The 27,590-nt window shown below is 40.7% G+C and overlaps 1 protein-coding gene across 1 annotated transcript in view; it reads left to right on the forward strand.

Moving 5' to 3' along the window:
• The first annotated feature begins 4,569 nt into the window (after nt 1–4,569).
• The window catches only part of IL13RA2 (interleukin 13 receptor subunit alpha 2), a 79,468-nt gene continuing 56,447 nt past the window's right edge, over nt 4,570–27,590 (forward strand). The window contains exon 1 of the mRNA XM_045804985.2: nt 4,570–6,802. The gene's annotated coding sequence lies outside the window, so the exon portion shown is untranslated. The remainder of the gene's footprint in view (nt 6,803–27,590) is intronic.

The following is a 27,590-nucleotide window of genomic DNA, read 5'->3' on the forward strand; positions in this document are numbered from 1 at the left end:
CTCTGCCGATTTGGATACCTTTGATCCCTTTTTGTTGTCTGAATGCTGTTGCAAGGACTTCTAGTACTATGTTGAATAATAGTGGTGAGAGTGGGCATCCTTGTCGAGTTCCTGATCTTAAGGGAAAGGCTTCTAGCTTTTCCCCATTGAGAATAATATTTGCTGTAGGCTTTTCATAGATGGCTTTTATGAGATTGAGAAATGTACCTTCTATCCCTACACTCTGAAGGGTTTTAATCAGGAAAGGATGCTGTATTTTGTCAAATGCTTTTTTGGCATCGATTGAGAGGATCATATAGTTCCTGAGTCTTTTCTTGTTGATATGATGTATCACGCTGATTGATTTGCGAATATTGAACCACGCTTGCATCCCAGGTATGAATCCCACTTGATCGTGATGGATAATCCTTTTAATGTACTGTTGGATTCTATTAGCAAGTATCTTGTTGAGGATTTTGGCATCCATATTCATTAGGGAGATTGGTCTGTAATTCTCCTTTTTGAGGGGGTCTTTGCCTGGTTTGGGGATCAAGGTAATATTGGCCTCATAGAATGAGTTTGGTAGCTTTCCTTCTGTTTCTATTTTTTGAAATAGCTTTAGGAGAATAGGTATTATTTCTTCTTTGAATGTTTGGTAGAATTCCCAGGAAAACCGTCCAGGCCTGGAGTTTTGTTATTTGGGGGGTTGTTTATCACTGACTCAATTTCTTCATAATTTCTTCCTGTTTAAGGAATCAATTTCTTCCGGTTTCAATCGTGGTAGTTTATAGGTTTCCAGGAAGGATTCCATCTCTTCCAGATTGCTTCGTTTATTGGCATATAGCTGTTGATAAAAATTTCTAATAATCCTTCCAATTTCAATGGTGTTCGTCGTGACCTCTCCTTTTTCATTCATAATTTTAATAATCTGGGTCCTTTCTCTTTTCTTTTGGATAAGTCTTGCCAGTGGTCTGTCAATTTTATTGATTCTCTCCAAGAACCAGCTTCTAGTCCTGTTGATCTGCTCTACTGTACTTCTGGTTTCTGCTTGATTGATTTCAGCTTTAATTTTGGTCAACTGCTTCCTCGTGAGTGGATTAGGCCTGTCCCTCTGTTGCTGTTCCAGCTTCTTGAGGTGAGAATATAAAAACTGCATTTTAGATTTTTCTATTCTTTTGAGTGAGGCTTGGATGGCTATGTGTTTCCCCCTTAGGAGTGCCTTTGCAGTATCCCATAGGTTTTGGACCGTTGTATTTTCATTCTCATTGGTCTCCATAAATTGTTTAATTTGATTTTTGATTTCCTGGTTTATCGAGTCATTCCTGAGCAGGATGGTTCTTAGTCTCCAAGTGTTTGAGTTTCTTCCAAATTTTTCCTTGTGGTTGAGTTCCAATTTCAGAGCGTTGTGGTCTGAGAATATGCAGGGGATAATTTCAATCTTTTGGTATCGGTTGAGACCTGTTTTGTGTCCCAGAACATGGTCTATTCTTGAGAATGTTCCATGGGCATTAGAATAGAATGAGTATTCTTTGGTTCTGGGGTGTAGTGTTCTATATATATCTATGAGGTCCAACTCGTCGAGTATGGCATTCAAAGCCTTTGATTCTTTGCTTAGTTTTTGCCAGGGTGTTCTATTTCTGATAGTAGAGTGTTGAGGTCCCCTACTATTAATGTATTTTTATTTATATGTCTCTTTATTCTGGTTAAGAGTTGGCTTGTGTATCTTGCTGCTCCCCTGTTGGGGGCATATATATTTATAATTGTCGTATCCACTTGTTGAATACTTCCCTTAAGAATAATATAGTGCCCTTCTGCGTCTCTAACTATAGTCTCTAGTTTAAAATCCAATTTATCTGATATGAGAATTGCTACCCCAGCTTTCTTTTGAGGCCCATTTGCGTGAAAGATGGTACTCCATCCCCTTACTCTCAGTCTGAATGCATCTTTGGGTTTGAAATGAGTCTCTTGTAGACAGCAAATGGATGGGTCATTTCTTTTTATCCAATCTGCAACCCTGTGGCATTTTATAGGAGCATTTAAACCATTTACATTGACACTAAGAACTGAGAGATAGAATTTTTATGATGCCATGTTGCCAGTAAAGTCTTTGTTTGTATCGGTTGTGACTTTCTGTTCTGTATCACTCTTGGGGCCTTTTTACCTTTATAGAACCCCCCTTAATATCTCCTGTAGGGCTGGTTTCGTGGTTACGAAATTGGTTAATGACTGGCAATTCTGGAATGTCTTTATTTCTCCATCAATTCTGAATGACAGCCTTGCTGGATAAAGGATCCTTGGCTGCATGTTTTTCTCTGAAAAAGCTTTAAAAATGCCACCCCCCCCGACCCTTTCTCTCATTCCAGGTCTGTGTAGACAGGTCTGACGTAATTCTGATGCCTTTGCCTTGGTACGTGAGAAATGTCTTTGCCCTGGCCGCTTTCAATACTGTATCCTTGCATCTAATATTTGCGAAATGCAGTATGACGTGATGTGGCGTAGGTTTGTCGTGGTTGAGCTTGGGAGGGGTCCTCTCTGCCTCTTGGACACGAATGTTTGTTTCCCTCGCTAGATTAGGGAAGTTTTCTGCTACAATTTGTTCAAATATCTCTTCTAGACCTCTGTTTTTCTGCACCCCCTCGGGGATGCCGATGATTCTGACATTGGATCGTTTCATTGAGTCAGTAATCTCCCGTAACCTACATTCGTGGGTGTGGATTTTTTTAAGACCATCTTCTATTTTCATTTTTTCCTCTATTAACCCATCCTCCTATTCACTAACCCGTTCCTCTGCTTCTGCGACCCTGGCCGTCAGAGCCTCTAGTTTTACCTGCATTTGGCTCATAGAATTTTTAATTTCTGTCAGATTTGCTCTCATTTCTGTCCTTAGGGATTCTATATTCTCAGTAACCTTTTCGTTAATAGTTTTTTCAATTCTACTCATCATTTTGACCATCGTTACTCTGAATTCCATTTCTGATACTTTGGTTATATCCATATCCATTATTTCTGTGGCAGAGGCCACAGACTCACTGTCTTTTCTTTGCTGGGGGGGGGGGCTTCTCCTTCTTGTCATTCTGATGAGGAGAGGTTGCGGGGTTGTCCAGAGCCCAAATTATTGACTGGGTCCCAGGCTGTGCCCCTTGTTTTATAGGGATCTTAGGGATGTGGGCTTCTTCTTTAAAGATTTTATTTATTTATTTATGTGGCAGCCAACCAGCGAGAGAGGGAACAGAAGCAGGGGAGTGGGAGAGGAAGAGGCAGGCTCCCAGCGGAGGAGCCCGATGAGGGACTCCTTTCTTGAACGCCGGGATCACGCCCTAAGCCGAAGACAGGCGCTCAATGACTGCGCCACCCAGGCGCCCGGGTTGTGGGCTTCTTGATTTTTCAGCCTGCCTTCTGGGGGAGGGGCCTGCCGCGCCGATACTCAGGCAACCCTGTTTGGGTAGAGTCTCCGTGTCCCCTGCGAGGGGGGATGGGGACGGGCCCGCTGTGAGCCAGTATTTCCCGGCTTTTGTTCTCTGGCGGCTTTCCCTGGCGGTTTGCTGTGCCTCTTCTGAGAGTCAGAGCAGCAGTGGGCGAATTTCAGCCTCTGTCACAGAACAGAGGGATTGCCGCCCGTTCTCCACTAATGTTCTGGCCCCTTTAACTCTGTTACTGTTGGTGCTGCTCAACCCTGCAGTGTCCCGGGATGTGTGCCCCACACCCGGCGTCCCAGCCCTCACTTCCAGGGCCAGCGCGTCTCTGTCCTTTGTGTTTCTAACGCTGCCAGCCGCCAGCCGCCCCGCCCGCGCTCCGGATCTCCCGGTCTCAGTCTGGATCCAGTGAGCGCACCGGGATTCCGGTGTTCCGCGAGATGCCTGGTGGCGCGCGCACCCGGCTCAAGGTCTCAGTCTGCTGTTTTGCGGGTGCCGACCGCGAGCCCCGCCCGCTCCCCCGTGCAGGTGGCTACCGCTTCCCGGCGCCCGAACGTGGCGGCTCCCTCCCCCTTCCGTTTATCTTCCGATATCTGTGCATGGTTTCATGGCTCCCCGCTTCGTACCTCAATACTCAGCACTGGAGATATTCATTTGTAGAGATCCAGATGCATCTTCCTGCGTCTCAGGCTGGTTCCGTGGTTGTTTAGGCTGGTCTGGTACCTATCCAGCTCGACTCGGGGGACCGGCTGAAAACGGTGTCTCCTACTCTTCCGCCATCTTAACTCCTCTTCCTGAACATTTTTGTATTCTCTTCAGTTCTGCACAAACCACTTGCTGTCCTACCACCTCACAAATCAGTCCATGCTTGTCTCCATTGTATTTTTGCATTCATTCTGCTATTCTCCTTTACTCTTTTTGCTTCTTGCATGTGTGCCCTTGTCTTAGTGTTTATAAACAATACATGTAATTTATATATGAGTATATAGCTCTATATAAATAATGATAAAGTACAACTTCTGAGCACTGAATAAATGTTTTGAAATAAGTGAACAAAAGCAACATCCAATAATTGCAGTTGGATGAATAATACTGGCTATTTTCAACTTAATGATTTAGCTGATGATTGATGCTTTCATTACTATATTAAAATAGCATGTCAGAGTGCCAATGTGTATACTAGCTATCCCTCATATGGATTGTTCAACACATTCATTCATTCATTTAGAATATGTTTATTAAGCACTTAATGTGTGTCAGGTACTATTTCAGATACTTGGTTGTCATCAGTGAATGAAATAGACAAAAATATATCCTGCCTAGAGCTTATGGTCTAGAGGAGGGAGACAAGCAACAAATGACAAAATAACCAACTATGTAACTAAATAAGTACATGATACTGTATATTAGAGGGAAATACATGCTTTGTAAAATACAGAAATAGTAGGTGTACTGGGGGGTATGGACTGGTACAGGTTGAAATTCTAAATAGTGTGACCACAGTGTAGGTCTTACTGAGGAGACATTTGAGACCTGAAGAAGCAAGTCACATACTGATCAAGACTGATTTTTTTTAGGGCTCCTCAAATCTTATTACAAAGCTGCCTATGTGTAGGGTTGGTCCCAATTGTAAGTCACACCAGGGTTAAATTCAGAGGGCACCATTCCCTTCTCTTGTCGGGAGTCTGATTCAGTAATAGAAGACAGAAATGTTAGAGGCATTAGTTCTCGTCCTATTGTGTAATATATAGGAAGACAGCTTTTATATTGGCAATACCTTCATACGTTCCAAGAGTTCAAGTTTCAGATATATAGCATATGGCAATTACACCATAAAAATACACCTTGAGATGCACTATGTAAAACTTCATTAAATGAAGTGGTCTGGAAATGAGGATGAGTCTCTAGTGCTCAGCCAAAATATTTCTCTGGTGACATAAGAATTGGGGAGCCAAGAACCGCATCACCCACTCCAGATTTCTGGCTTCCTCCCAGGAGTCTAAACATTTGTTTCCTGAGAAATACCACTTGAATAATTTCTTGGCTTCTGGACAGGAATACCACAGAGCTAAAATTGCATTGCCCTTATTTTATTTTGTGAGCTAGAGTCAGGACTTTATAATTTTTAAAAATTTGTATTTGCACTGTGATAACAAAGCTCTATTTTGGATAATTTGAGTAATATTGCTTAATATTATTCTGGGAGATAAAATATTTTAGCGAGGAAGCAGATTCCATAGGCCCCATGGGAGTTCTGAATACATTCTAAGGAGTTTCAGAGTACAAAACAAAAAAGAGAAACTCACGGGCACCTGGGTGGCTCAGTTGGTTGGATGCCTGCCTTTGGCTAGGGTCTGGTCCCAAGCGTGGTCCCAGGGTCCTGGGATCAAGCTCCTGCTGAGCAGGGAGCCTGCTTCTCCCTCTCCCCTACTCGTGCTCTCTCTCACTCTCTCTCTCTTTCAAATAAATACATAAAATCTTTAAAAAAAGAAAAAAGAAAAAGAAAAGAAAAATCCAGGCAGACCAGAACTTACCAGAATCCTGAAAGAACAAATAGGTCACAGGATGTAAGAAATGCGCTCTGAGGGGAATGTTGAAGGAATAATATAAATTAATGCAGAAGAAGAGAAGCCTTGTAGATAATTTAATAATTGTCTTAAAATGTCAATGACTCATGCAGAGGATAGTCAATAAATATTCTCTTTATTCTTAGATGACTAAGTAGACTTAAGAGAGGCCATGGGAGATTTTGGTTAGACTTAAGGAGCAATCATGATTGTGAAACACTGGAAATGGTTCCTAAGGAAAATTGTGGAATCTTCTCTAGAGAGGTTTATAAATAGGAAAAAGTCTCATCTGTCTGACGGTTTGAGTGTAGCAGCAAGACCTAGCGGTCCTAAGGTTTCTTCTGTAGTATTACATTTGGTACATCAGCTTTATTGGAATCATGCTGTCTGTATATAATGTTGGAGTGTACTGGCATGATTTGCATTAAAACTATTGGTTAAATAATATTAAAAATATATATCTTCTATAAACAAATTATAACCTTTAGTAGTTACCTCTCATTTCTAAACATTATATCATGACAGTCTGAGTATGTTTCTTTACCCTGTCATTAATAATTACTTCAGTGATGATTGGTATTAATATTACCCATTCTTCTTGAAAAGAGGGAAAATAATGTGAACTGTGCCAGTCTACTCAAGTTCTGTTACCTTAAACATTTTGTAAAAGAATACAGTATTTATTTAAATAATTTTCTTTCCACAGATATCATCAGGAGGTTACCACATTTAATGTTCATTTCCTATAAGTTCCTCTTTGCTTTTAACCCATATTACTCTCCTTACATAGGGCTTGTAAGACAATTCACAAGAAGTGGCTGGATCTCACACACATTTGGGAAGGTAAGTTTTAATTTTCTTAAAACTTGTTTTAAAAAGTATAAAATAAATGTATTTGTAACGAAGAAAAACTTATTTTAAACTATTTTTCAGGCTAGTTAGTGCTGGATATAACTTTGAAGGTCATCAAGCTTATTTTACTATTGAGGAAACAAATCCTGAGAAAAGGAAGTTTGTATCCAATATAGCATCAGGGCCAAATCTCAGGTCCCCTAACTCACAATCTAGTGCTTTTTGCAACACACATCACTAAATCTTTTTCTGTTTTGGTGGTTATTTAGTGGTTATTTGGTGGAATGAGTATGTGCATGTCTGTTAGGGTTAAGAATCTGTCGGTCCATAGAAGTGTGACAGCCATATGAAAGTGTAGGAGTGGAAAAAATTTCCCTTCTTCCCTTCTAGGTTCTTTGGCTGGCCTAATAATCAAATTGACATAAGGCAGGTTAACAGGAGAAAAATAAGTTTCATTTGTGCAGGAGCCCCATTAAAATCTGAAGCCCAGGAGGTAGTGAGGTTTTTTGAGGCATCTATGTAACATGCTGAGCTAAGGAAAGAAGCAGGGTTCTGGGGACACAAAGGTAAGGAAGGCCATTCACAGGAAGGCAGGTGAGATGTTTGGAAAACAGAGGTTGCCCTGTTATGCAGAGTTTCTTGGGTATCTCTCTTAATAGCACTCTTCCTGGTATAGGACCCCTTTCCAGTATAAATTAAGGCAGTTGATGGGGGAGGTTAAGAACGTCACCTGAATCTGCTGGGTTTTGATTGTCTTCAGCTCCAAATAATCCTCATGACAAAGTGACATATTTTGGGGTGGTAAATTCTGCTCCCCTTCAGTCCAGTCTTTGAAACTTCAAATAAGAAATTTCACAGTCTAGAAGTTCAGTTGATTGATTGTTGTATATCTCATTATACCAGTCTCAGTCTTGAGAATAGGTCAGTTCAGTTAAATGGTTTTGTCTCATTTCAGGAGGTGGTCTTGCAGGTGGACTCTCAAGGTTAGGCTTATATTGTGCAAGCAGTCAGGTAATTAACAAGAGGAATTTCTATGGAAAGAAAAGGAAAAGCTTAATGGTTAGAGCCAGTTATAAACCCAGTATCAGTCCTGAAAGCTGCCAGTCAGGATTTCTAGATGTCTGGCTCAAAGCATCTTCAGAATAAGTGAGGGCAGGCAGTGGCAATCCGACAGATTTTCCTGGTTTGCAGTTTGAATGTCTTTAGTGATGTCATACGGTAAACTCTCTGAGTTGTGCACATAGCAACAGGCATAGGGAAGATTGTCTAAGCCTGAGCTATTGTGATTTCTCTGAAGTTTATATCAAGTCATCTAGTTTAGTTTGAGGGCTTCAGGAAAAGGGGCAGTTTTAGTTCCCAATGATTCCAGGTCAAAAGGATGAGAAAAAACTAGAAATGTTAGTTTGCATATTTGTAGCCAGATATTTAAAGAAACTAGAATTCAGGATCCAGTCCAGTTTAAAGATAAATCATAAAGCTTCAAAGACAATTAGTAGAACTAGAATCTGTTATCTACACATATGTACTATAGTTTCTATTGAAACAAAATTTTTCTCTCTACAATTACCCCCCTTTCTACCCAAGATAATTATAGTATAACGAATTTGCTAAAATAAGTCTAGTCGTATTAAATTTGGCCTGATTATTTATATAAGTATAGCAAAGCAAGAATAGTGATTGATCATTTTAGGCTTTTTAAAATCTGCTTTGCTGGTACTTTTCATAAGGACTCTCAGATTGAACTTTTAAAAGCCTCTCCAGGCTAGTAAGCCAAGCCAAGGACTTGCCATCAGAATTCACCTGCAATACCTATAGATTTGGGTAAATTCCTCTCTTTTTGAGGTCCCCAAAATATCCTGAGGTTCCTGCAGCTGCCGGAAAGTGACTTTCCTTACTTTTCTGGTTCAGCTGATGGGACCCTGTAAGCAAGTACCAGGCTGTTTTGCAAAGGGGCTTTATTGGCTCCGTAAAGTCCACCTTAGTTCCTTAAAGCGGTCTAGAATATCTGATTCTAAGTATATTCTCAAATCTGACATTGCAGTCAAAGCCTTGGTAATATAACCAATGTTTCCAGTAGTGTCCTGTCACAAAGAGAACAGATTCTTATTGAACTTTTGCAGATAAATATATTACCATGAAAATAAGAAGACTCACTAAGAGTTTCCAAATTCTGGAGGGATCAGGTACAGAGAAAAAGTAATTGTTTCATTTTTGCTCACAAAGGTACACTTTACCAAGTTGCTCTAAGTGTTAGTTACCTTAGGAGACGTTTCCTTAAATCTGGAAAAACAGAACCAGCAATATTTCTTTCTTTTTTTTTTTTTAAGATTTTATTTATTTATTTTGACAGAGAGAGAGACAGCCAGTGAGAGAGGGAACACAAGCAGGGAGAGTGGGAGAGGAAGAAGCAGGCACCCAGCGGAGGAGCCTGATGTGGGGCTCGATCCCAGAAAGCTGGGATCACGCCCTGAGCCTAAGGCAGACGCTTAACGACTGTGCCACCCAGGCACCCCAGAACCAGCAACATTTCAAATAAAAAGTCATACAAATTGTAATCATCATGAGTTCATTCAGGCCCATGTAATTAATTAATTCTTGTTCTGCCTGAATCCACTTTTTTCCATTAGTTTTGGAAAATTCTTATCCAGTTCAGTTTTATGATCTAAAAATTATCAGAAACATGTGCTTGCCAGAGTGCTTTCCGTAAATTTCCTTGAATATGAAGCACCTAAGCTGACGTCTAGGGGACGTGAATTCTTTGCTGTGGGTGTCCAGGATCCATTCATAAAGGACATTGCATAGGAAGGCCTTAAGCTGGCAGCACCTGATTACTGTGCCCTGGAAAGTAGGAGGAATAGTTAAGGGGCAACAAAGCAAGTCTTCCCCCTTGTCTCAGGTGTTTCTGCTAGATACATTTCCTGGCTTTTAGTATATACATGTGTGATCTTTTTACTCTGGGTGGAGATCAGGCTGGAGTGCTGTCTGTAAACCTTATGAAGAAAAGGAAGTCAAACAGGCAGCTGGGAGTTTAAGGGATTTTCTGGGGAAGCTGTAGGAATTTTGGAATTTAAGGGAATTTGCTGAAGCAATGTGGCTGGATTTTGAGAGGGGGATTTTAGACCAGGGGTCCAGAGATACAAAAGATCTTCTGGAGTGTCAGAGACAGGGAGTTGGGGATTTTAAAAGTGTATTTAAGAGTGCAGAGAAGGAATTTACATTAGACGTGGATTAAATTTTTGTTTTAAGTCCAATTTATGTTCTTTCATCTTATTAAAGGAGTCCCTAAGGCTAGCTACTCCTTTGTATTCACTTTCAATCTAGTCTTTCCATAGGTACCAATACGACATTTGTTTAAGAGCTTTTTTTTTTTTTTCTTTTAAATCTGGCCAATCCAAAGGATCCATCATCTGGCCACTGACAAGTATGATCTTATATTCATCTCAATAGTGGATCAAACCAATAAGTCTTTATGAAAGAGACATTTCCAAAGGAGAGTGAAAAAGATGCAGTCCTCATAATCCAAAAATTTTAGTTCCAAAGATAACAACAACAACAAAAAAAGACAAAGACACATCTACCTGCAAGTGAGATACAACCCACATTTCGTCTGGCCAAATTTTACAACAGAGAAAAAAGAAAACAAAAACCATCTTTGGGAGGAATGGCATTTATAGAAAACAAGTGTCCTCATAACACACTTTTACCAAAGTGGTTATACCCAAGGAACTAGTTCACCCAACACTTTTCTTCTGCTAATCTAAATTTAGAAAAAGAAAAGGACTCTCATAACTCTCACTTCCATCAGACGTGCAGGCAGTGATCTGGGAGACTGAGATGGTAAGAATTCTTAACTTCTGCTGGCTTTTGTCATAGGTCCCAGGATCTCACAGCTTCAGCATCCCAAAGAGAGCAGTGTCCAGCCACTGAGGATTCCTTTGTTGTTGCCTACTGTAGGGGTGGAATAATTTTCCTTTCATCCCTTCTAGCTTCTTTGACTGGTCTAATAATCAAATTGACAAAAGATTAACAGGAGAGGGGTGCTTGGGTGGCTCAGTCGGTTAAACCTCTGCCTTTGACTCAGGCCATGATCCCAGAGTCCTAGGATTGAGTCACTCTTAGTGCTCCCTGCTCACTGGGGAGTCTGCTTCTCCCTCTGCTCCTCCCCCGACTCGTGCTCTTTCTTTCACTCTCTCTCTCTCAAAAAAATAAATAAAATCTTAAAAAAAAAAGATTAACAGGAGAAAAATAAATTTCATATGTATGGGAGCCCCATAAAAATATAAGATCTAAAGGGCATCCAGATAATTGAGACTTATAAGACATCCTGAGCCAAGGAAAGGGTTAGGGGTCTGGGGATATAAAATGAAGGAAGGCCATTCACAAGAAGGTGAAAAACCCTGCTATGCAGATAAGGTTCTTAGGAAAAAAGGTATCTCTGTTAATAGTTCTTTTCCTGGTTCAGGTTCCCTTTCAAATGTAAATTTTAGGCAGTTGATGGGGAGGTAAAGGCTTTTCCTTTTTTTTTTTTTTTTTTAAGATTTTATTTCTTTATTTGACCAAGAGAGACAGCGAGAGAGGGAACACAAGCAAGGGGAGTGTGAGAAGGAGAAGCAGGCTTCCTGCCGAGCAGGGAGCCCGATGATGCCGGGCTCGGGGATCATGCCCTGAGCCGAAGGGAGACGCTTAACGGCTGAGCCACCCAGGCGCCCCTAAAAGGCTTTTCCTACATCTGCAGTTAAAAAAAATAATCAGCCTAGTCCATAGTCTCTCATGTTTCATATGGACTATGAGAAACAAACTGAGGGCCTCAGAGGGGAGGGGGGTGGGGGAATGGGATAGACCGGTGATGGGTAGTAAGGAGGGCACATATTGCATGGTGCACTGGGTGTTATACGCAACTAATGAATCATCGAACTTTACATCGGAAACCGGGGATGTACTGTATGGTGACTAACATAATATAATAAAAAATCATTAAAAAAAAATCAGCCTAAAACAAATCCTTATACCAAACAAGCGTATTTCAGGGTGAAAAATTCTGTTTCACTTCAAAAGTGGGAGATGATTCAAAAGAATTTGTTCTTTTTTAAAAAGTTTTTGTTTAAATTCCAGTTAGTCAACATACAGTGTAATATTAGTTTCACATGTATGATACAGTGATTCAGCGCTTCCATACAGTACCCAGTGGTCATCACAAGTGCCCTTCTTAATTCCCATCGCCTATTTCACCCATACCCCCACCCACCTCCCCTCTGGTGACCATCAGTTTGTTCTCTATAATTAAGAGTCTGTTTACTGGTTTGCCTTTCTTTCTCTTTTTTTCCCATTGCTTGTTTTGTTTCTTAAATTCCACATGAGTGAGATCATATGGTATTTCCCTTTCTCTGACTGACTTATTTCACTTAGCATTATACTGTCTGGCACTATCATGTCCTTGCAAATATATTTTTTTATACTAAGTAATATTCCCATATATATATAAATATCTATCTATCTAACTGTCTATATCTTTTTTATCCATTGATTAATTGATGGACACTTGGGCTGTTTCCATGATTTGGCTAAGGTTAATAATGCTGTTATCAACATTGGGGTGCATGTATCCCTTTGAATTAATATTTTTGGATTCTTTGGATAAATAACTAGTAGTGCAATTGCTAGATCATAGAGTAGTTTCTACTTTTAACCTTCATACTGTTTTCCACACTGGCTGCACCAGTTTGCATTCCCACCAAAAGTACAAGAGAGTTGCCCTTTCTCTACATTCTTGCCAACAGGTCTTGTTTATTGCGTTGTTGATTTTAGCCATTCTGACAGGTGTGAAGTGATATCTCATTGTAGTTTGATTTGCATTTCCCTGATCATGAGTGATGTTGAGCATCTTTTCATGTGTCTATTGGCCATCTGTATGTCTTCTTGGAGAAATGTCTGTTCATGTCTTCTGCCCATTTTTTAATTGGATTATTTGTTTTTTGGGTATTGAGTTGTATCAGTTCTTTTTTCTTCTTTTTAAAAAGATTTTATTTATTTATTTGAGAGAGGGAGACAGAAAGTGAGCAAGCATGAGTAGGGAGAGGGTCAGAGGGAGAGGGAAAAGCAGACTTCCCACTGAGTGTGGAGCCCAACATGGGGCTCGGTCCCTTAACCCCGAGATCATGACCTGAGCTGAAGTCAGCCACTAAACCAACTGAGCTACCCAGGCACCCCTCAGTTCTTTATGTATTTTGGATACTAACCCTTTATTAGATATGTCCTTTGCAGGTATCTTCTCCCAGTCTGTAGGTTGCGTTTTAGTTTTGTTGATTGTTTTCTTCACTGTGCAGAAGCTTTTTATTTTGATGTAGTTCCAATAGTTCCTTTTTGCTTTTGTTTCCCTTGCCTCAGGAGACATATCTAGAAAGAAGTTGCTATGGCTGAAGTCAAAGAAGTTACTGCCTGTGTTCTCTTCTATGAGTTTTATGGCTTCAGGTCTCACATTTAGGTCTTTAATCCATTTCGAGTTTATTTTTGTATATGGTGTAAGAAAGTGGTCCAGTGTCATTCTTTTCCATGTCGCTGTCCAGTTTTCCCAACACCATTTGTTGAAGAGACTGTCTTTTTCCCATTGGATATTCTTTCCTGCTTTGTTGAAGATCAAAGACCCCACATAATCTGGGGGTCATTTCTTGGTTTTCTGTTCTGTTCCATTGTTCTGTGTGTCTATTTTTGTGCCAGTACCATACTGTCTTGATGACTACAGCTTTGTAATATAACCTGAAGTCTGGAATTCTGATGCCTCTAGCTTTGCCTTTCTTTTTCAAGATTGCTTTGGCTATTTGGTGTCTTTACAGTTCCATACAAATGTTAGGATTGTTTGTTCTAGCTCTGCAAAGAATATTGTTGGTGTTTTGATGTAGATTGCATTAAATGTGTAGTTTGCTTTGGGTAGTATAGACATTTTAACGATATTTGTTCTTCTAATCCATGAGCATGGAATATCTTTCCATTTCTTTGTGTCATCTTCAGTTTTTTTCATTAGTGTTTTATAGTTTTCAGAGTGTAGGTTTTTCAACCTCTTTAGTGATATGTTTGGATTTCTTTCTCTTTATTCTTTGCATGTTTATTAGTGGTTTTTAACATATGGTTACCACTAGATTTGTATGTAACCTGTTATGCATGTAGCAGTCTGTATTAAGTTGATGGTCTTTCAGCTTGAACCCATTCTTTACTCATCTCCTCCCTACGTTTTAGATATATGTTTTTATGTTTTATATCCTTTTCTGTGAGTTCTTTGGCTGATTTTTTTTTACAGAAATATTCATTTTTACTGCTTTTGTGTTTCCTGCTTTTATACTGTCACTTTTGGTCTCTCTTTTCCACTCAAAGTCCCTTTTAATATTTCTTGCAGGACTGGCTTAGTGGTCATGAACTCCTTCAGTTCTTGTTTTTCTGGGAAACTCTTTCTCTCTCCTTCTATTCTGAGTGATAGTCTTGCTGGATAGACTATTCTTGGCTGCAGATGTTTTTTCCATTCAGCACATTGAATATATCATGCCACTCCCTTTGGTTTTGGAAAGTTTCTGTTTAAAAATGTCCTGCTTGGGGTGCCTGGGTGGCTCAGTCAGTTAAGTGTCTGCCTTCAGCTCAGGTCATGATCTCAGGGTCCTGGGATAGAGCCTCACGTTGGGCTCCCTGCTCAGTTTGTCCCTCTCCCTCTGCCACTCACCCCTGCTCATGCTCTCTTTCTCTCTCTCACTCTGCTCTCTCTCAAATAAATAAATAAATAAAATCTTAAGAAAAAGATGTCCTGCTAGCTTTACAGTTTTCCTTTGTAATTTAAGGACTTATTTTGTCTTGCTACTTTTGATATTTTTTTTTCTTTATCGCTCTATGTGGCAAATTTAATTGCAATATGTCTTGCTGTGGGCCTACTTTTGTTGATTTTGATGGCAGTTCTCTGTGTCTCCTGGATCTGGATGTCTGTTTCCTTCCCCAGATTAGGGAAGTTTTCAGCTATTATTTCTTCAAATAAATTTTCTGCCTCCTTTTCTCTCTTCTTCTTCTGGGACTCCTATACATGAATGTTATTATCTTTGATGGAGTCACTGAGTTCCCCAAGTCTATTTTCATTTTGCGTAATTCTTTTTTCTCTTTTATGTTCATCTTCATTGTTTTCCCTCACCTTGTTGTCTAAGTCATTAATTCGTTCCTCTCCTTCTTCCAGCCTGCTGTCCATTACATCAAGCCTGTTTCTAATCTCATTTATTGCACTTTTCATCTCTGATTGATTCTTTTTAAACTTTTTTTTAAATTTCTGTGGTAAGGGTCTCCCTGATGTCTTCTATTCTTTTCTGAAGTCCAGTTAGTGTCCTTACAATAGTTGCTTTAAATTCTCCATCAGGCATGTTACTTATATCTGTTTTGCTTGGATCTCTGGTTTGACCTTACCTTGTTCTTTCATTTGGAATAAATTTCTTTGTTTTCTCTTTTTGTGAAAGTCTCTGCCTTCTTCTCTTTGTTAGAAAAGCCAGTCTCTTGTTCCTGAAAGTAATGGTCTTATGAAGAAGAGGTCATGTAGTGCCCAGGGGCTGGTGCTTCAGGGATTGTCTTCAGTGTGTCTACAGGAGCTCTGCTGTTGTGTTCTGGCTGCTCTACCCTTTAGGCCAGTCATCTACAGAGGCTCTCCTTACCTGGTGGGGCAGTGTTTGTTCCCTTGTCTGCATGTGGTCAGTTTTAACTAGGTCTGCTCTGGTCTGCTTTTGAAATGAGACCTGTCACCACCTCCACTGGAACTGAGGCCCTGCAAAACTCTCCGGTTGGGAGATGTGGTGTGGGCAGGAATTTGTGCTGGTCTTCTGGGTGAGAGGCCTACACCGTTGGGACTGAGGCAAGTGTAACTGAGAAAGGCTGTTCCGCTGGAGCACAAGAAGGTGCAACTTAGTGTAAGCAGTTTCCAGGAGTCAGTGTCTTTGCTTTGCTGCTTCCCACAGGTGGCTCTGTGTTTATGCTAAGGGGTCAGGGGAGGGAAATGGCACCAGCCAGCTCCTTTGTTCTGGGAGAGTTGTCTCTGTGAATGCTGCCTATCAGGTGTATGCTCAGAAAAGAGCAAATATTCTCCCCACTGTGTGCCCCAGACACTCCTCAGATTGCTGTTTCCACACTGTGTGCTCCCAGGTTGTTTCCCTGCCTTCTCTCCAAGAGTAGCACTGTGCCTTCTGGGCTCAATCCCTGTTAACCCCACTGAACTTAAAAATTCCAGGCTTTAAGGCCTGCTGGTTGGAAGAACTCATGAAATTCAACCCCTCTCATTTTCCAAGCCAATAGCTACGTGGAAACATTCTCCTTGTGCAGTCCCCTGTGTGCTCCTCTCTCTCTCTCTCTCTCTCTCGCCCTTCATTTCTGTAACCATAGCTCCCTCCCCTCCACAGCAGCCAGAATCCATTTGTCCCCTAAACCACCTCTCTGCTTTTCCTACCTTGTTTGATGTGGCCTTTTCTCTCCCTTTAGTTGTGGAGTTTGTTCTGTCAGTCTTCAGGTTGATTTCTGAGGGAGACTCATAAAGAAGGTATGTCTTGTGATTTTAGAGATTTAGATATTTTTCTTTTTGGGCTTTTCCAGAATAAAGGGTGAGGAGAAGGGAGAGGTACTAACTTGCCATTTATGGAAATACAGACAAGTGGTTGGTATTATGGGAATTTTCCTCATATTAAATATCATAGACAATAGTTAAGAAATTGAATGTGGCATGTTTAGTCACAACAAAATCCCACTAAACTTTATGTAATAGAATGTTCATAGCTATCAATTTTTTTTCCCCCCTAAGGTGTCCATAGTAAGCAGTATCTATGTAGCTTGGAATTAGATTCTGTTGTATCATTAAGTATTTGAGTGACATAGCAAATAAGAATTGTCAAGCAATGTGGCCGTGTAAAAGATTCATGGCAATGTGGAAGGCCAATATCACTAATCTATTAGATGAAGGAAAAAGCAGCCCAAATTTATACACACTCAAGCTACTTCGTCCTAAATAAAAACCATGTTTGCTGGACCCATATCAAGTTTTGCTTTCCCAGACAACTCAAGTCTTCCCTCATTGCTTTCCTCCCTCTGACCCATCTCTCTGGCCCTGCGAGATATGCGCTGTATGTTAGATTCCAAGTACTCAGAGACAAATAAAAATGTATTTCATTTCCTCAAGAAGCTCACAGTCCAGTTCAGGGAGGAAGAGAAATAAAGAGACAATTATGACACATTCTACTTAATACTATGATAGCAGGAAAAAATTTTCCATATGTGTTTATGGAAACTCAAGCTGTGTTTCAGTGAGGAGATGATGTCTGAGTGGAGTTTTGAATGATAAATAGGAAGATCTCATCATCTCCTCTTTGGATTATTGAAAGTATTTCCTAACTGAACGTCTTGCCAACATGCTTGCCCTACTACATTTTGATGGAGCTCCCTGTTGAAAGGCAGTGAGGCATAAGAAATTCATGGTGTGTCTGGGGGAAATGACATATGTTTGGTATGGTTTTACTGAGAGGTGAAAAGATCCAAATCAAGAAGATAAGCAGAGGCTCAACCATGAGGTGCCTTGTATACCGTGAAGCCTATCTTGTTGAAATTGAAGAGCAGTAGAATATGTTGCAAGTGGAAGAATAACCCAGTCCAATCTGCATTTTGATCTTGTGACAGCTAAGTAAAGAATGGGTTGGAGGGAGGGTAAGCATGGTGGCAGGAAGCCCAGTTCAGAGGCACCATGAAGAAGATGATGACATCCTCAGCTAGGGCAATGGTGGTGGGAATAGAGGGAGATGGATAGATTTGAGAAGTGTTAGAAATGACTGTTGACAGAACTTGGTGTTAGATTGATTGCGGTGGATGAAATGAGGGGAAAGAACTAGGATTATCTTATCTGGCTTGAGCAACTAGATAGCAGTGCCATTCTCTGAAATCTGAAACAGAGGAGGAAGACCTGTTCTGGGTGGGGGAGGAAGGTGATCAATTCAGATTTGGACAAGTTGAGCTTGACTCACCTGTGAAATATCCAGGTAAAAATTTCTACTAAGCAATTTGATACGATGGTCTAGAGCTCAGGAGAGTAGTTTGTATTCACCCTTTTCTGCCTCTTCTGAATGCACTTAGAATCCATCTTCAGTAATTTAACCCTTGATTTCATACTGTCCTAGGCTAGTCCTTTAGTTTCCCTCATTTTCAAAGTACTTCCCAGGTATTGTATACCCATCTGTATCTTTTGCAATGGTTACCTGACTTTTGGGCATGAGTTGAGGACTTTGAAAAGGCTTCTGAAGATTTGCATGGCTACCTCACTGCTGAGGTTATTCAGGGAAAAAAAAATAGCACTTTAGTAATTATTAAAAGTGTAAAGGATATTTAAGTCTTTATAAATAGCTACAAATATCACAAATCAAGTTTACATGTGTGACCAATTTTACCTGAAAGATTTGTAAGATAGTTTCCTTTTCCCCATTCCCCTAATTTAAGTTTTCCAACCTTTAGGAAGAAGTGAAAATGAAAACAGCTTTTCTACATTGGCTTCCTCACAATCCTTTATTCTATCATCTGTCCCTGAGGTTCTGTAACCCACTTTGGCATATGGAGTTGATAAACCAGGGAAACGATCTGGTCATTGTTATTTCATGTTTGGGCAATTACAATTATTTGTGGATATTGTATCCTGAGACACTCTGCACTTCATTTTTTCCAAAGGAGGGGCCTCTTTTGTATCAACAGTGGAACTTAAGGGATTTCTGTTAAGCATTTACAGAAAATGGTTCCTCTTAAAAAAATGTAGGAGGCTTAGGAACAGTTGCCAAGTGGGGAATGAGATCTTTGGTGGCTTAGCAGTTTTTGCTTTCTCATTTCCCTCCCTTTTGATACTTTTTCATTATGTTTATCCTCCTTTTTCTAGACTTTTTTTTTTAATTAATGATTTATTATTATATTATGTTAGTCACCATACAGTACATCCCCGGTTTCCGATGTAAGGGTCGATGATTCATTAGTTGCGTATAACACCCAGTGCACCATGCAATACGTGCCCTCCTTACTACCCATCACCGGTCTATCCCATTCCCCCACCCCCCTCCCCTCTGAGGCCCTCAGTTTGTTTCTCATAGTCCATAGTCTCTCATGTTTCATTCCCCCTTCGGATTACCCTCCCTTTCTTTATCCCTTTCTCACCTACCGATCTTCCTAGTTCTTATGTTCCATAGATGAGAGAAATCATATGATAGTTGTCTTTCTCTGCTTGACTTATTTCACTTAGCATTATCTCCTCCAGTGCCGTCCATGTTGCAGCAAATGTTGAGAATTCGTTCTTTCTGATAGCTGAGTAATATTCCATTGTATATATGGACCACAACTTCTTAATCCAGTCATCTGTTGAAGGGCATCTCGGCTCCTTCCACGATTTAGCTATTGTGGACATTGCTGCTATGAACATTGGGGTGCATATGGCCCTTCTCTTCACTACGTCTGTATCTTTGGGGTAAACACCCAGTATTGCAATGGCTGGATCATAGGGTAGCTCAATTTTTAACTTTTGAAGGGACCTCCACACTGTTTTCCAGAGTGGCTGTACCAACTTGCATTCCCACCAACAATGTAGGAGGGATCCCCTTTCTCCACATCCTCTCCAACAATTGTTGTCTCTTGCCTTGTCTATTTTTGCCATTCTAACTGGCGTAAGGTAGTATCTCAGTGTGGTTTTGATTTGAATTTCCCTGATGGCTAATGATTTTGAACATTTTTTCATGTGTCTGTTAGCCATTTGTATGTCTTCATTGGAAAAGTGTCTGTTCATATCTTCTGCCCATTTTCTGATTGGTTTATTTGTTTCTCACATGTTGAGTTTGAGAAGTTCTTTGTAGATCTTGGATACCAGTCTTTTATCTGTGGTGTCATTTGCAAATATATTCTCCCATTCTGTGGGCTTCCTCTTAGTTTTTTTGACTATTTCCTTGGCTGTGCAGAAGCTTTTTATCTTGATGAAGTCCCACAAGTTCATTTTATCTTTTGTTTCTCTTGCCTTTGGGGATGTGTCATGAAAAAGGTTGCTTTGGCCGATGTCATAGAGGTTGCTGCCTATGTTCTCCTCTAGAATTTTGATGGATTCCTGTCTCACATCGAGGTCTTTCATCCATTTGGAGTTTATTTTTGTGTATGGTGTGAGATAGTGGTCAAGTTTCACTCTTTTGCATGTAGCTGTCCAATTTTCCCAGCACCATTTATTGAAGAGACTGTCTTTTTTCCACCGGATGTTTTTTCCTGCTTTATCAAAGATTAGTTGCCCAAAGAGTCGAGGGTCCATTTCTGGGTTCTCTATTCTGTTCCATTGGTCTATGTGTCTGTTTTTGTGCCAGTACCATGCTGTCTTGGTGATCACAGATTTGTAGTACAGCTCGAAATCCGGCATTGTGATGCCCCCAGCTTTGTTTTTCCTTTTCAACAGTTCCTTGGAGATTCAGGGCCTTTTCTGTTTCCATACAAATTTAAGGACTATTTGTTCCAGTTCTTTGAAAAATGTCCTTGGTATTTTGATTGGGATAGCATTGAAAGTGTAGATTGCTCTGGGTAGCATGGACATTTTAACTATGTTAATTCTTCCGATCCATGAGCATGGAATATTTTTCCATCTTTTTATGTCTTCCTCAATGTCTTTCAAGAGTGATTTATAGTTTCTAGAATATAGGTCCTTTACGTCTCTGGTTAAGTTAATTCCAAGGTAACGTATGGTTTTTGGTGTTATTGTAAATGGGATGGATTCCCTAATTTCTCTTTCTTCAGTCTCGTTATTCGTGTATAGAAATGCAACTGATTTCTGAGTATTGATTTTGTATCCCGCCACATTACTGAATTGCTCTATAACTTCTAATAGTTTGGGAGTGGCTTCTTTTGGGTTTTCCATATAGAGTATCATGTCATCTGCAAAGAGAGACATTTTGACTTCTCTGCCGATTTGGATACCTTTGATCCCTTTTTGTTGTCTGATTGCTGTTGCAAGGACTTCTAGTACTATGTTGAATAATAGTGGCGAGAGTGGGCATCCTTGTCGTGTTCCTGATCTTAAGGGAAAGGCTTCCAGCTTTTCCCCATTGAGAATAATATTTGCTGTAGGCTTTTCATAGATGGCTTTTATGAGATTGAGAAATGTACCCTCTATTCCTATACTCTGAAGGGTTTTAATCAGGAAAGGATGCTGTATTTTGTCAAATGCTTTTTCGGCATCAATTGAGAGGATCATATGTTTCCTGAGTCTTTTCTTGTTGATATGATGTATCACGCTGATCGATTTGCGAATGTTGAACCACGCTTGCATCGCAGGTATGAATCCCACTTGGTCATGATGGATAATCCTTTTAATGTACTGTTGGATTCTATTAGCAAGGATCTTGTTGAGGATTTTGGCATCCATATTCATTAGGGAAATTGGTCTGTAATTCTCCTTTTTGAGGGGGTCTTTGCCTGGTTTGGGGATCAAGGTAATATTGGCCTCATAGAATGAGTTTGGTAGCTTTCCTTCTGTTTCTATTTTTTGAAATAGCTTTAGGAGAATAGGTATTATTTCTTCTTTGAATGTTTGGTAGAATTCCCAGGAAAACCGTTCAGGCCTGGAGTTTTGTTATTTGGAAGGTTGTTTATCACTGACTCAATCTCTTCATAATTAATTGGCCTGTTTAAGAAATCAATATCTTCCTGTTTCTGTCTTGGTAGTTTATAGGTTTCCAGGAAGGCCTCCATCTCTTCCAGATTGCTTCGTTTTTTGGCACATAGCTGTTGATAATAGTTTCTAATAATCCTTCCAATTTCATTGGTGTTGGTCGTGACCTCTCCCTTTTCATTCATAATTTTAATAATCTGGGTCCTTTCTCTTTTCTCTGGATAAGTCTTGCCAGTGGTCTGTCAATTTTATTGATTCTCTCAAAGAACCAGCTTCTAGTCCTGTTGATTTGCTCTACTGTGCTTCTGGTTTCTAATTCATTGATTTCTGCTCTCATCTTGGTCAACTGCTTCCTCGTGAGTGGATTAGGCCTGTCCCTCTGTTGCTGTTCCAGCTTCTTGAGGTGAGAATATAAAAACTGCATTTTAGATTTTTCTATTCTTTTGTGTGAGGCTTGGATGGCTATGTATTTCCCCCTTAGGACTGCCTTTGCAGTATCCCATAGGTTTTGGACCGTTGTGTTTTCATTCTCGTTGGTCTCCATAAATTGTTTAAGTTGATTTTTGATTTCCTGGTTTATCGAGTCTTTCCTGAGCAGGATGGTTCTTAGTCTCCAAGTGTTTGAGTTTCTTCCAAATTTTTCCTTGTGGTTGAGTTCCAATTTCAGAGTGTTGTGGTCTGAGAATATGCAGGGGATAATTTCAATCTTTTGGTATCGGTTGAGACCTGTTTTGTGTCCCAGAACATGGTCTATTCTTGAGAATGTTCCATGGGCATTAGAATAGAATGAGTATTCTTTGGTTCTGGGGTGTAGTGTTCTATATATATCTATGAGGTCCATCTCGTCAAGTATGGCATTCAAAGCCTTTGATTCTTTGCTTAGTTTTTGCCAAGGTGTTCTGTCTATTTCTGATAGTGGAGTGTTGAGGTCCCCTACTATTAATGTATTTTTATCTATATGTCTCTTTCTTGTGGTTAAGAGTTGGCTTGTGTATCTTGCTGCTCCCCTGTTCGGGGCATATATATTTATAATTGTCATATCCACTTGTTGAATACTTCCCTTAAGAATAATATGGTGCCCTTGCGTCTCTAACTATAGTTTCTAATTTAAAATCCAATCTATCTGATATGAGAATTGCTACCCCAGCTTTCTTTTCAGGTCCATTTGCGTGAAAGATGGTACTCCATCCCCTTATTCTCAGTCTGAATGCATCTTTGGGTTTGAAATGAGTCTCTTGTAGACAGTAAATGGATGGGTCATTTCTTTTTATCCAATCTGCAACCCTGTGGCATTTTATAGGAGCATTTAAACCATTTACATTGACACTAAGAACTGAGAGATAGAATTTTTATGATGCCATGTTGCCAGTAAAGTCTTTGTTTGTATCGGTTGTGACTTTCTGTTCTGTATCACTCTTGGGGCCTTTTTACCTTTATAGAACCCCCCTTAATATCTCCTGTAGGGCTGGTTTCGTGGTTACGAAATTGGTTAATGACTGGCGATTCTGGAATGTCTTTATTTCTCCATCAATTCTGAATGACAGCCTTGCTGGATAAAGGATCCATGGCTGCATGTTTTTCTCTGAAAGAGCTTTAAAAATGCCCCCCCAACCCTTTCTCTCATTCCAGGTCTGTGTAGACAGGTCTGACGTAATTCTGATGCCTTTGCCTTGGTACGTGAGAAATGTCTTTGCCCTGGCCACTTTCAATACTGTATCCTTGCATCTAATATTTGCGAAATGTACTATGACGTGACGTGGCATAGGTTTGTCATGGTTGAGCTTGGGAGGAGTCCTCTCTGCCTCTTGGACACGAATGTTTGTTTCCCTCGCTAGATTAGGGAAGTTTTCAGCTACAATTTGTTCAAATATCTCTTCTAGACCTCCGTTTTTCTCCACCCCCTCAGGGATGCCGATGATTCTGACAATGGATCGTTTCATTGAGTCAGTAATCTCCTGTAACCTACATTCGTGGGCGTGGATTTTTTTAAGACCAGCTTCTATTTTCGTTTTTTCCGCTATTAACCCATCCTCCAATTCACTAATACGTTCCTCTGCTTCTGCGACCCTGGCCGTCAGAGCCTCTAGTTTTGCCTGCATTTGGCTCATAGAATTTTTAATTTCTGTCAGATTTGCTCTCATTTCTGTCCTTAGGGATTCTATATTCTCAGTAACCTTTTCGTTAATAGTTTTTTCAATTCTACTCATCATTTTGACCATCGTTACTCTGAATTCCATTTCTGATACTTTGGTTACATCCGTATCCATTATTTCTGTGGCAGAGGCCACAGACTCACTGTCTTTTCTTTGCTGGGCAGGGCTTCTCCTTCTTGTCATTCTGATGAGGAGAGGTTGCGGGGTTGTCCAGAGCCCAAATTATTGACTGGGTCCCAGGCCGTGCCCCTTGTTTTATAGGGATCATAGGGATGTGGGCTTCTTCTTTAAAGATTTTATTTATTTATTTATGTGGCAGAGAGCCAACCAGCAAGAGAGGGAATAGAAGCAGGGGAGTGGGAGAGGAAGAAGCAGGCTCCCAGCGGAGGAGCCCGATGAGGGACTCCTTTCCGGAACGCTGGGATCAGCCCTAAGCCAAAGACAGGCACTCAATGACTCCGCCACCCAGGCACCCCGGGTTGTGGGCTTCTTGATTTTTCAGCCAGCCTTCTGTGTTCTGGGGGAGGGGCCTGCCGCGCCGATACTCAGGCAACCCTGTTTGGGTAGAGTCTCCGTGTCCCCTGCGAGGGGGGTTGGGGATGGGCACTCTCTGAACCGGTATTTCCCGGCTTTTGTTCTCTGGCGGCTTTCCCTGGCGGTTTGCTGTGCCTCTTCTGAGAGTCAGAGCAGCAGCGGCCGAATTTCAGCCTCTGTCACAGAACAGAGGGATTGCGGCCCGTTCTCTACTAATGTTCAGGCCACTTTAACTCTGTTACTGTTGGTGCTGCTCAACCCTGCAGTGTCCCGGGATGTGCGCCCCACACCCGGCGTCCCAGCCCTCACTTCCAGGGCCGGCGCATCTCTGTCCTTTGTGTTTCTAATGCTGCCAGCCGCCAGCCGCCAGCCGCCCCCGCGCGCTCCGGAGCTCCCGGTCTCACTCTATTTCCAGTGAGCGCACCGGGATTCCGGAGTTCCGCGAGATGCCTGGTGGCGCGTGCACCCGGCTCACGGTCTCAGTCTGCTGTTTCGCGGGTGCCGTCTGCGAGCCCCGCCCGCTCCCCCGTGCAGGTGGCTACCACTTCCCGGCGCCCGAACACGGCGGCTCCCTCCCCCTTCCGTTTATCTTCCGATATCTGTGCGCAGTTTCACAGCTCCCTGCTTCGTACCTCAATACTCAGCGCTGGAGATGTTCATTTGTAGAGATGCAGATGCATCTTCCTGCGTCTCAGGCTGGTCCCGTGGTTGTTTAGGCTGGTCTGGTACCTATCCAGCTCGACTCAGGGGACCGGCTGAAAACGGTGTCTCCTACTCCTCCGCCATCTTAACTCCTCCTCCTCTAGACTTTTTTGTTTCATTTATGCATGCATCCACATATTCATTCCTTATACATCACTAAAGTTTACCAGTCCTAGTCTTTGTACTTTGCAAAATACTCAAGATAAGAATTAGTCATGCGGTACAAATGTGAAAGACTAATACTGCTTCTTTCCACACAGACCTGTTGAGTACTTTATGTAAATATCAATGGTTTTTTTTAGAGAAAGTAATTCCTGCTTTGGGATCTTGTCTTGAAGGAGTGATGCTAATATTGGGACTTAAAAAAACAAGTAGGTAGCAAGGGGAAATATTGGCAAGTAAATGATGGATGGAGCTTTACCCTTTTTTTTTTTTTTTTAAGATTTTATTTATTTATTTGACAGAGAGAGTACTAACAGAGGGAGTGGCAGGTAGAGGGAGAAGCAGGTTCCCCAACAAGCAAGGAGCCCAATGCAGGACTCGATCCCAGGTTACTGAGATCCTGACCTGAGCTGAAGGCAGACACTTAACCAACTGAGCCACCCTGGCATCTCGGAGGTTTACCCTTCTGATCAAAATCTTCCATCACCTAATTCACACATAGGCTTACTGTGTGTGTGTCAGGCATATAGTAGGTGCCTTATACATATAAATTCATTTAATTCTTACTATGATCCTATGATGTAAGCCCTATTACTATCTCCCATTTTAAAGATGAGGAAACAGAGGGATAGAGATGTTTAGTACATTTTCCAGGGTCACAAGCTAGTAAATGATGGTTATGAGATTCAAACCCAGGCAATCTGACTCCAGATTTAATGCTCTTAGATACTATATTCAGATATGGAACTAGTAGGATCAATTTAGTATATATATGTTCATTTTTCTTAGCTATTCTCTGTCTTCTTCTAACTATGTGTCATATGTGTATGCTAGAGAGTAGCTCAGAACCAAAGAAAATGATATGTAACTTTGCTCTCAACATTTAAACACAGCACACAACAAATTGGGGGGAATGTACCAAAAAGATCACCTAAAACTAGCAGTAAGTGGAAATCAGTGCAACAATTTGGTGACACAAGAAAGAAGGATTAACAAAAAAAACTCCATGTTATTTATTTATTTAAGTTTCTTTCTTTCTTTCTTTCTTTCTTTCTTTCTTTCTTTCTTTCTTTCTTTCTTTCTTTCTTTCATCTCTCTGTCCAACATGGGGCTCGAAGTCACAACTCTGAGAGTAAGCATTGCATGCTCTACCAACTGAACTGAACCAGCCAGGTCCTCCACATTTCTTTTTTATTTGAGTATTGTTGATACACAATGTTATATACGTTTCAAGTGTCCAGGGGCCCCTGGATGGCTCAGTCAGTTAAGTGTCTGCCTTCGGCTCAGGTCATTATCCCAGAGTCCTAGGACTGAGCCCTGCATCAGGCTCCTTAACTCAGTAGGGAGCCTGCTTATCCCTCCCCTCTGCTTGCTGCTCCCCCTGCTTGTGCTCTCTCTCTCTCTGTCAAATAAATAAATAAAATATTTTTTAAAAAGTTTTAGGTGTACAACATAGTGATTCAACATCTCCGTACATTACACTTTGCTCACCGCAAGTGTAGCTACCATCTGTCACCATACAACGCTATTACAATATCATTAACTATATTCCCTTTACTGTACCTTTTATTCCCGTGACTTATTCATTCCATAACTGGAAGACTGTATCTCCCACTCCCCTTCACCCACTTTGTCCATACCCCCACTCCCTTTCCCTTTGGCAACCATCAGTTTGTTCCCTGTAATTCTAGGTCTTTTTTGTTTGTTTATTCATTTGTTTTGATTTTTTAGTTTCCATATATGAGTGAAATTGTATGGTATTTGTCTTTCTCAGTCTGACTTATTTTAGTTAGCATCATACCCTTAAGGTCCATCCGTGTTACCACAAATGGCAAGGTCTCACATCTTTATCCATTCATCTATCAAAAGACACTTAGGTTTCTTCCATATCTTGGCTATTATAAATAATGTTGCAATAAACATAGGAGTGCAATTATCTTTTTGAGTTAATATTTTGGGGTTTTTTTTTTGGGGTAGATACCCAGTAGCAGAATTATTGGATCATATGGTATTTCATTTTTAATTTTTTGAGGAACCTCCATACTGTTTTCCACACCAATCTGCTCATTTTTAAATTGAATTGCTTGTTTTGGGGTTTTGGGGTGTTCAGTTGTATAAGTTTTTTTTTTTTTTTTTTTTTTTTTGGAGAGAGAGAGAGAGTGCACAAGTAGTTGGGGGGCAGAGGGAGAGAGAAGCAGGGTCCACACTCAGCTCGGAGCATGGCGCAGGGCTCAATCTCATGACCTCATGATCTGAGCTGAAATTAAGAGTTGGACATTTAACTGACTGAGCCACCCAGGAGCCCCGAGTTGTATAAGTTCTTTATATATTTTGGATATTAACCCCTTGTCAGATATAAACTGTTGAGACTATATCAAAATAAAAAGGTTTTGCACAGTAAAGGAAACCATCCACAAAAGAAAGAGGCAACCTACTGAATAAAAAATTATTTTTAACAGCTTAATGAAGTTATCAGTGATATACATAGAAGTGAATATATTTAATGTGTACAATTTGCTGAGTTTGGAGGATTTTTTAAGTGTGTCATTTGAGTACTGAAATTATGAGA

Source organism: Ursus americanus, chromosome X, assembly GCF_024610735.1.
Source record: "Ursus americanus isolate L20-20 chromosome X, mUrsAme1.1.p, whole genome shotgun sequence".
Classification (NCBI taxonomy): domain Eukaryota; kingdom Metazoa; phylum Chordata; class Mammalia; order Carnivora; family Ursidae; genus Ursus; species Ursus americanus.